Raw genomic sequence first — 9,637 nt, 5'->3', positions numbered from 1 at the left:
TTTCGGACGTGGGCTACCGAAATTTCCGTTACCGATTCAGCCCCCGTGCGCGGTGAGGAAGTCGGCTGGGCCTCGGTATGTACTCGGTCCGTAGAGGCCGCGTTACCGCGTGGCGGTCAGTCGCGGGAGGGAGCCGGAGCCGCCCGCACGCCCGCGACCGCAACACGCACTCGGAGGCGGCGTCTTCTGACAGACGCCGGTAGGGTTTGAGAAACATGCTTTTTCGGAAAGGACCGCTCGGCTGACGCGGGCCTGGGCTCCCGCACCCCTCTCGTGGCGGGGCACCCGCGAGCGCGGCGGAACTCCCGTGTAGGACATCTCTGGGCCCGTGTGGCCGACGGGCACGCGACAGGGTCGTCTCGGTCTCGCGACGAAAGCGGTTTCGCGCTGGTTGGTGCGCTAGAGGTCGATCCGCAGGCCGAAGGAACCGTCCACCCGAACACCCCGGCGCGAGGCCGGGGCCGGCAGGGGCCCTCCGATGGCGGGTCATGCTTGCCAATCGGTCAGTGGTTGGTGTGGTGCAGTACATGTCAGGGTGTGGGTGCGAGATGGGCCGGGAGGACCGCTCCTCCTGCGTCGGACCCCGAGTCATAGGAAGTGCCGTTTTGTCACAACCCCAGGGGTGGGGTGGGTAACGGTAGGGAAGTGCCGGCCAACGCGCAGAGGTCGACCCGCAGGCCGAAGGAACCGTCCACCCGAACACCCCGGCGCGAGGCCGGGGCCGGCAGGGGCCCTCCGATGGCGGGTCATGATTGCCAATCGGTCAGTGGTTATGTGTGTGCTGCGGTGCCGGCCAACGCTCAGAGGTCGACCCGCAGGCCGAAGGAACCGTCCACCCGAACACCCCGGCGCGAGGCCGGGGCCGGCAGGGGCCCTCCGATGGCGGGTCATGATTGCCAATCGGTCAGTGGTTGTGTGTGTGCTGCGGTGCCGGCCAACGCTCAGAGGTCGACCCGCAGGCCGAAGGAACCGTCCACCCGAACACCCCGGCGCGAGGCCGGGGCCGGCAGGGGCCCTCCGATGGCGGGTCATGATTGCCAATCGGTCAGTGGTTATGTGTGTGCTGCGGTGCTGCGGTGCCGGCCAACGCTCAGAGGTCGACCCGCAGGCCGAAGGAACCGTCCACCCGAACACCCCGGCGCGAGGCCGGGGCCGGCAGGGGCCCTCCGATGGCGGGTCATGATTGCCAATCGGTCAGTGGTTGTGTGTGTTGCGGTGGGGCCGGGAGGACCGCTCCTCCTGCGTCGGTCCCCGGGTCATGGGAAGTGCCGTGTGGCGGTGGTGGGGCCGGGAGGACCGCTCCTCCTGCGTCGGACCCGAGTCATGGGAAGTGCCGTGTGGCGGGGCCGGGAGGACCGCTCCTCCTGCGTCGGACCCGAGTCATAGGAAGTGCCGTGTGGCGGGGCCGGGAGGACCGCTCCTCCTGCGTCGGACCCGAGTCATAGGAAGTGCCGTGTGGCGGGGCCGGGAGGACCGCTCCTCCTGCGTCGGACCCGAGTCATAGGAAGTGCCGTGTTGCGGGGCCGGGAGGACCGCTCCTCCTGCGTCGGACCCGAGTCATAGGAAGTGCCGTGTTGCGCTGGTGGGGCCGTGCCCGCCAACAGCCTTCAGTGGTCGGATACCACGTTTGCAAGCTCCCCGCTGGAATGGGGACTTAGAAGAAATGAGGGGAAAATTCCCCCGGAGCTCCGTGCCTGAGGGCGGGCTGTGAGCCGCGCCGCGTCCGCCAACAGCCTTCCATGGTCGGACACCATTGTTCGCAAGTTGCCCGCTGGAATGGGCACATAGAAGAAATTTCGAGGATAACATCCACCAGAGCGCCAGGGCGGCCGTTATTGCAGTATGCGTCCGCCTGGCAGCTCTCTTCCGCGGGAACCATTGGGCAATTTCTTTCACGGAGGTGGACATAGAAGAATTTTTGTTTCTAAAAACGTGGTTCCTAAAAATGTGCCCCAGGTGTTTTGGAAAACCCGGGTAAACCTGGGAAGTAGGCAAATGACCCTCTGACTAGGGGTAAAAACGTTTGCCTACTGCAGCGCCCCTAATGCAATTCGGCGGAACTGCAACGCCCCTGGTCGCCTAAACGCTACCCCTGGTCGCCTAAACCTCACCCCTGGTCGCCTAAACCTCACCCCTGGTCGCCTAAAAGTCACCCCTGGTCGCCTAAATTGTCAACCCCTGGTCACCTAAATTGTCAACCCCTGGTCGCCTAAAGGGGACTTAGAAGAAATGAGGGGGCAAATTCCCCCGGAGCTCCGTGCCTGAGGGCGGGCTGTGAGCCGCGCCGCGTCCGCCAACAGCCTTCAGTGGTCGGATACAATGTTTGAAAGGTCCCCGCTGGAAAGGGGACTTAGAAGAAATGAGGCAAATTTCCCCGGAGCTCCGTGCCTGAGGGCGGGCTGTGAGCCGCGCCGCGTCCGCCAACAGCCTTCAGTGGTCGGATACAATGTTTGAAAGGTCCCCGCTGGAAAGGGGACTTAGAAGAAATGAGGCAAATTTCCCCGGAGCTCCGTGCCTGAGTGCGGGCTGTGAGCCGCGCCGCGCCCGCCAACAGCCTTCAGTGGTCGGATACAATGTTTGAAAGTTCCCCGCTGGAAAGGGGACTTAGAAGAAATGAGGCAAATTTCCCCGGAGCTCCGTGCCTGAGGGCGGGCTGTGAGCCGCGCCGCGTCCGCCAACAGCCTTCAGTGGTCGGATACAATGTTTGAAAGGTCCCCGCTGGAAAGGGGACTTAGAAGAAATGAGGCAAATTTCCCCGGAGCTCCGTGCCTGAGGGCGGGCTGTGAGCCGCGCCGCGCCCGCCAACAGCCTTCAGTGGTCGGATACAATGTTTCAAAGTTCCCCGCTGGAAAGGGGACTTAGAAGAAATGAGGCAAATTCACCCGGAGCTCCGTGCCCGAGGGCCGGCTATGAGCCGCGCCGTGCCCGCCAACAGCCTTCCACGGTCGGATACAATGTTTCAAAGTTCCCCGCTGGAAAGGGGACTTAGAAGAAATGAGGCAAATTCACCCGGAGCTCCGTGCCCGAGGGCCGGCTATGAGCCGCGCCGTGCCCGCCAACAGCCTTCAGTGGTCGGATACAATGTTTCAAAGTTCCCCGCTGGAAAGGGGACTTAGAAGAAATGAGGCAAATTCCCCCGGAGCTCCGTGCTCGAGGGCCGGCTATGAGCCGCGCCGTGCCCGCCAACAGCCTTCCTTTGGTCGGATACAATGTTTCAAAGTTCCCCGCTGGAAAGGGGACTTAGAAGAAATGAGGCAAATTCCCCCGGAGCTCCGTGCTCGAGGGCCGGCTATGAGCCGCGCCGTGCCCGCCAACAGCCTTCCTTTGGTCGGATACAATGTTTCAAAGTTCCCCGCTGGAAAGGGGACTTAGAAGAATTGAGCAAATTTCACCGGAGCTCCGTGCCTGAGGGCGGGCTGTGAGCCGCGCCGCGCCCGCCAACAGCCTTCCTTTGGTCGGATACAATGTTTGAAAGTTCCCCGCTGGAAAGGGGACTTAGAAGAAATGAGGCAAATTTCCCCGGAGCTCCGTGCCTGATGGCGGGCTGTGAGCCGCGCCGCGCCCGCCAACAGCCTTCAGTGGTCGGATACAATGTTTCAAAGTTCCCCGCTGGAAAGGGGACTTAGAAGAAATGAGGCAAATTCCCCCGGAGCTCCGTGCTCGAGGGCCGGCTATGAGCCGCGCCGTGCCCGCCAACAGCCTTCCTTTGGTCGGATACAATGTTTCAAAGTTCCCCGCTGGAAAGGGGACTTAGAAGAAATGAGGCAAATTCCCCCGGAGCTCCGTGCTCGAGGGCCGGCTATGAGCCGCGCCGTGCCCGCCAACAGCCTTCCTTTGGTCGGATACAATGTTTCAAAGTTCCCCGCTGGAAAGGGGACTTAGAAGAATTGAGCAAATTTCACCGGAGCTCCGTGCCTGAGGGCGGGCTGTGAGCCGCGCCGCGCCCGCCAACAGCCTTCCTTTGGTCGGATACAATGTTTGAAAGTTCCCCGCTGGAAAGGGGACTTAGAAGAAATGAGGCAAATTTCCCCGGAGCTCCGTGCCTGATGGCGGGCTGTGAGCCGCGCCGCGCCCGCCAACAGCCTTCAGTGGTCGGATACAATGTTTGAAAGTTCCCCGCTGGAAAGGGGACTTAGAAGAATTGAGTAAAATTCACCCGGAGCTCCGTGCCCGAGGGCCGGCTATGAGCCGCGCCGCGCCCGCCAACAGCCTTCCTTTGGTCGGATACAATGTTTCAAAGTTCCCCGCTGGAAAGGGGACTTAGAAGAAATTTGTGAAAATTCACCCGGAGCTCCGTGCCTGAGGGCCGGCTATGAGCCGCGCCGTGCCCGCCAACAGCCTTCCACGGTCGGATACAATGTTTCAAAGTTCCCCGCTGGAAAGGGGACTTAGAAGAAATTTGTGAAAATTCACCCGGAGCTCCGTGCCCGAGGGCCGGCTATGAGCCGCGCCGTGCCCGCCAACAGCCTTCCACGGTCGGATACAATGTTTCAAAGTTCCCCGCTGGAAAGGGGACTTAGAGGAAATTAGTGAAAATTCACCCGGAGCTCCGTGCCTGAGGGCCGGCTATGAGCCGCGCCGTGCCCGCCAACAGCCTTCCACGGTCGGATACAATGTTTCAAAGTTCCCCGCTGGAAAGGGGACTTAGAAGAAATTTGTAAAATTCACCCGGAGCTCCGTGCCCGAGGGCCGGCTATGAGCCGCGCCGTGCCCGCCAACAGCCTTCCACGGTCGGATACAATGTTTCAAAGTTCCCCGCTGGAAAGGGGACTTAGAAGAAATTTGTAAAAATTCACCCGGAGCTCCGTGCCCGAGGGCCGGCTATGAGCCGCGCCGTGCCCGCCAACAGCCTTCCACGGTCGGATACAATGTTTCAAAGTTCCCCGCTGGAAAGGGGACTTAGAAGAAATTTGTGAAAATTCACCCGGAGCTCCGTGCCCGAGGGCCGGCTATGAGCCGCGCCGTGCCCGCCAACAGCCTTCCACGGTCGGATACAATGTTTCAAAGTTCCCCGCTGGAAAGGGGACTTAGAAGAAATTTGTAAAAATTCACCCGGAGCTCCGTGCCCGAGGGCCGGCTATGAGCCGCGCCGTGCCCGCCAACAGCCTTCCACGGTCGGATACAATGTTTCAAAGTTCCCCGCTGGAAAGGGGACTTAGAAGAAATTTGTAAAATTCACCCGGAGCTCCGTGCCCGAGGGCCGGCTATGAGCCGCGCCGTGCCCGCCAACAGCCTTCCACGGTCGGATACAATGTTTCATAGTTCCCCGCTGGAAAGGGGACTTAGAAGAAATTTGTGAAAATTCACCCGGAGCTCCGTGCCCGAGGGCCGGCTATGAGCCGCGCCGTGCCCGCCAACAGCCTTCCACGGTCGGATACAATGTTTCAAAGTTCCCCGCTGGAAAGGGGACTTAGAAGAAATTTGTAAAAATTCACCCGGAGCTCCGTGCCCGAGGGCCGGCTATGAGCCGCGCCGCGCCCGCCAACAGCCTTCCACGGTCGGATACAATGTTTCAAAGTTCCCCGCTGGAAAGGGGACTTAGAAGAAATTTGTGAAAATTCACCCGGAGCTCCGTGCCCGAGGGCCGGCTATGAGCCGCGCCGTGCCCGCCAACAGCCTTCCACGGTCGGATACAATGTTTCAAAGTTCCCCGCTGGAAAGGGGACTTAGAAGAAATTTGTGAAAATTCACCCGGAGCTCCGTGCCTGAGGGCCGGCTATGAGCCGCGCCGTGCCCGCCAACAGCCTTCCACGGTCGGATACAATGTTTCAAAGTTCCCCGCTGGAAAGGGGACTTAGAAGAAATTAGGCAACTTTCCCCGGAGCTCCATGCCTGAGTGCGGGCTGTTTGCCGCGCCGTGCCCGCCAACAGCCTTCAGTGGTCGGATACAATGTTTCAAAGTTCCCCGCTGGAAAGGGGACTTAGAAGAAATTATGAATATTTTTGTTTCTAAAAACGTGATCCCTGAAAATGTGCCCCAGGTGTTTTGGAAAACCCGGGTAAACCTGGGAAGTAGGCAAATGACCCTCTGACTAGGGGGGAAGAACGTTTGCCTACTGCAGCGCCCCTAATGCAATTCGGCGGAACTGCAACGCCCCTGGTCGCCTAAACGCTACCCCTGGTCGCCTAAAAGCTACCCCTGGTCGCCTAAAAGCTACCCCTGGTCGCCTAAACGCTACCCCTGGTCGCCTAAACGCTACCCCTGGTCGCCTAAACGCTACCCCTGGTCACCTAAACGCTACCCCTGGTCGCCTAAACGCTTCCCCTGGTCACCTAAACGCTACCCCTGGTCGCCTAAACGCTACCCCTGGTCGCCTAACTGACCCCTCGTGTGTGGGGATCAACGTTTGCCTACTAGGGCGTCCTCCGGCGGCCTCTCGGCAGTACTGCAGGCCCATTTTAGCCGAGCCCATTGAAATGAATGGGGGAATTTTATACGTTTTTGCCTTTTTTTTCCCCCCCTCGTTCTTTTTGTATTTATTCATTTATTTCAACTTTTACCGACTCAACCGCCCTCCGGCGTGCCCTCGGCGGTCCCGCAAGCCCAATTCGGCCGAGCCCATTGAAATGAATGGGGGAATTTTATACGTTTTTGCCTTTTTTCCCCCCCCCTCGTTCTTTTTGTATTTATTCATTTATTTCAACTTTTACCGACTCAACCGCCCTCCGGCGTGCCCTCGGCGGTCCCGCAAGCCCAATTCGGCCGAGCCCATTGAAATGAATGGGGGAATTTTATACGTTTTTGCCTTTTTTTTCCCCCCCTCGTTCTTTTTGTATTTATTCATTTATTTCAACTTTTACCGACTCAACCGCCCTCCGGCGTGCCCTCGGCGGTCCCGCAAGCCCAATTCGGCCGAGCCCATTGAAATGAATGGGGGAATTTTATACGTTTTTGCCTTTTTTTCCCCCCTCGTTCTTTTTGTATTTATTCATTTATTTCAACTTTTACCGACTCAACCGCCCTCCGGCGTGCCCTCGGCGGTCCCGCAAGCCCAATTCGGCCGAGCCCATTGAAATGAATGGGGGGATTTTATACGTTTTTGCCTTTTTTCCCCCCCTCGTTCTTTTTGTATTTATTCATTTATTTCAACTTTTACCGACTCAACCGCCCTCCGGCGTGCCCCCGGCGGTCCCGCAAGCCCAATTCGGCCGAACCCATTGAAATGAATGGGGGAATTTTATACGTTTTTGCCTTTTTTTTCCCCCCCTCGTTCTTTTTGTATTTATTCATTTATTTCAACTTTTACCGACTCAACCGCCCTCCGGCGTGCCCCCGGCGGTCCCGCAAGCCCAATTCGGCCGAACCCATTGAAATGAATGGGGGAATTTTATACGTTTTTGCCTTTTTTTTCCCCCCCTCGTTCTTTTTGTATTTATTCATTTATTTCAACTTTTACCGACTCAACCGCCCTCCGGCGTGCCCTCGGCGGTCCCGCAAGCCCAATTCGGCCGAGCCCATTGAAATGAATGGGGGGATTTTATACGTTTTTGCCTTTTTTCCCCCCCTCGTTCTTTTTGTATTTATTCATTTATTTCAACTTTTACCGACTCAACCGCCCTCCGGCGTGCCCTCGGCGGTCCCGCAAGCCCAATTCGGCCGAGCCCATTGAAATGAATGGGGGAATTTTATACGTTTTTGCCTTTTTTCCCCCCCCCCTCGTTCTTTTTGTATTTATTCATTTATTTCAACTTTTACCGACTCAACCGCCCTCCGGCGTGCCCTCGGCGGTCCCGCAAGCCCAATTCGGCCGAGCCCATTGAAATGAATGGGGGGATTTTATACGTTTTTGCCTTTTTTCCCCCCCTCGTTCTTTTTGTATTTATTCATTTATTTCAACTTTTACCGACTCAACCGCCCTCCGGCGTGCCCCCGGCGGTCCCGCAAGCCCAATTCGGCCGAACCCATTGAAATGAATGGGGGAATTTTATACGTTTTTGCCTTTTTTTTCCCCCCCTCGTTCTTTTTGTATTTATTCATTTATTTCAACTTTTACCGACTCAACCGCCCTCCGGCGTGCCCTCGGCGGTCCCGCAAGCCCAATTCGGCCGAGCCCATTGAAATGAATGGGGGGATTTTATACGTTTTTGCCTTTTTTCCCCCCCTCGTTCTTTTTGTATTTATTCATTTATTTCAACTTTTACCGACTCAACCGCCCTCCGGCGTGCCCTCGGCGGTCCCGCAAGCCCAATTCGGCCGAGCCCATTGAAATGAATGGGGGAATTTTATACGTTTTTGCCTTTTTTCCCCCCCCCCTCGTTCTTTTTGTATTTATTCATTTATTTCAACTTTTACCGACTCAACCGCCCTCCGGCGTGCCCTCGGCGGTCCCGCAAGCCCAATTCGGCCGAGCCCATTGAAATGAATGGGGGAATTTTATACGTTTTTGCCTTTTTTTTCCCCCCCCTCGTCCTTTTTGTATTTATTCATTTATTTCAACTTTTACCGACTCAACCGCCCTCCGGCGTGCCCTCGGCGGTCCCGCAAGCCCAATTCGGCCGAGCCCATTGAAATGAATGGGGGAATTTTATACGTTTTTGCCTTTTTTTTTCCCCCCTCGTCCTTTTTGTATTTATTTACTTATTTCAACCTTTACCGACTTAGGGGCCGCTTTGCACCGCCTGTGCCCGGGGAAGGTGCTCCTATTCGGGCCAAGTGTGACACACGCCCGCCCTCCTCCTCCGGAGCTTCCATTAGGGTAGACTTAGGGGCCGCTTGGCACCGCCTGTGCCCGGGGAAGGTGCTCATATTCGGCTTCACTGTCAGGCAGCATGCACTCCTCCTCCGGAGCTTCCATTTGGGCAAACTTAGGGGCCGCTTGGCACCGCCCGTGCCCGGGGAAGGTGCTCCTATTCGGGCCAAGTGTGACACACGCCCGCACTCCTCCTCCGGAGCTTCCATTTGGGCAAACTTAGGGGCCGCTTGGCACCGCCTGTGCCCGGGGAAGGTGCTCATATTCGGCTTCACTGTCACACAGCATGCACTCCTCCTCCGGAGCTTCTATAAGGGCAAACTTAGGGGCCGCTTGGCACCGCCTGTGCCCGGGGAAGGTGCTCATATTCGGGCCAAGTGTGACACACGCCCGCACTCCTCCTCCGGAGCTTCCATAAGGGCAAACTTAGGGGCCGCTTGGCACCGTCTGTGCCCGGGGAAGGTGCTCCTATTCGGCTTCACTGTCACACAGCATGCACTCCTCCTCCGGAGCTTCCATAAGGGCAAACTTAGGGGCCGCTTGGCACCGTCTGTGCCCGGGGAAGGTGCTCATATTCGGCTTCACTGTCACACAGCATGCACTCCTCCTCCGGAGCTTCTATAAGGGCAAACTTAGGGGCCGCTTGGCACCGCCTGTGCCCGGGGAAGGTGCTCATATTCGGGCCAAGTGTGACACACGCCCGCACTCCTCCTCCGGAGCTTCCATAAGGGCAAACTTAGGGGCCGCTTGGCACCGTCTGTGCCCGGGGAAGGTGCTCCTATTCGGCTTCACTGTCACACAGCATGCACTCCTCCTCCGGAGCTTCCATAAGGGCAAACTTAGGGGCCGCTTGGCACCGCCTGTGCCCGGGGAAGGTGCTCCTATTCGGCTTCACTGTCACACAGCATGCACTCCTCCTCCGGAGCTTCCATAAGGGCAAACTTAGG

This window comes from Idiotropiscis lumnitzeri, unplaced genomic scaffold, assembly GCF_059441095.1.
Source record: "Idiotropiscis lumnitzeri isolate Australia: NSW breed Sydney's pygmy pipehorse unplaced genomic scaffold, RoL_Ilum_1.0 HiC_scaffold_184, whole genome shotgun sequence".
NCBI lineage: Eukaryota > Metazoa > Chordata > Actinopteri > Syngnathiformes > Syngnathidae > Idiotropiscis > Idiotropiscis lumnitzeri.
The sequence above is the reverse complement of the archived record's forward strand: the minus strand, read 5'-3'. Positions refer to the sequence as shown.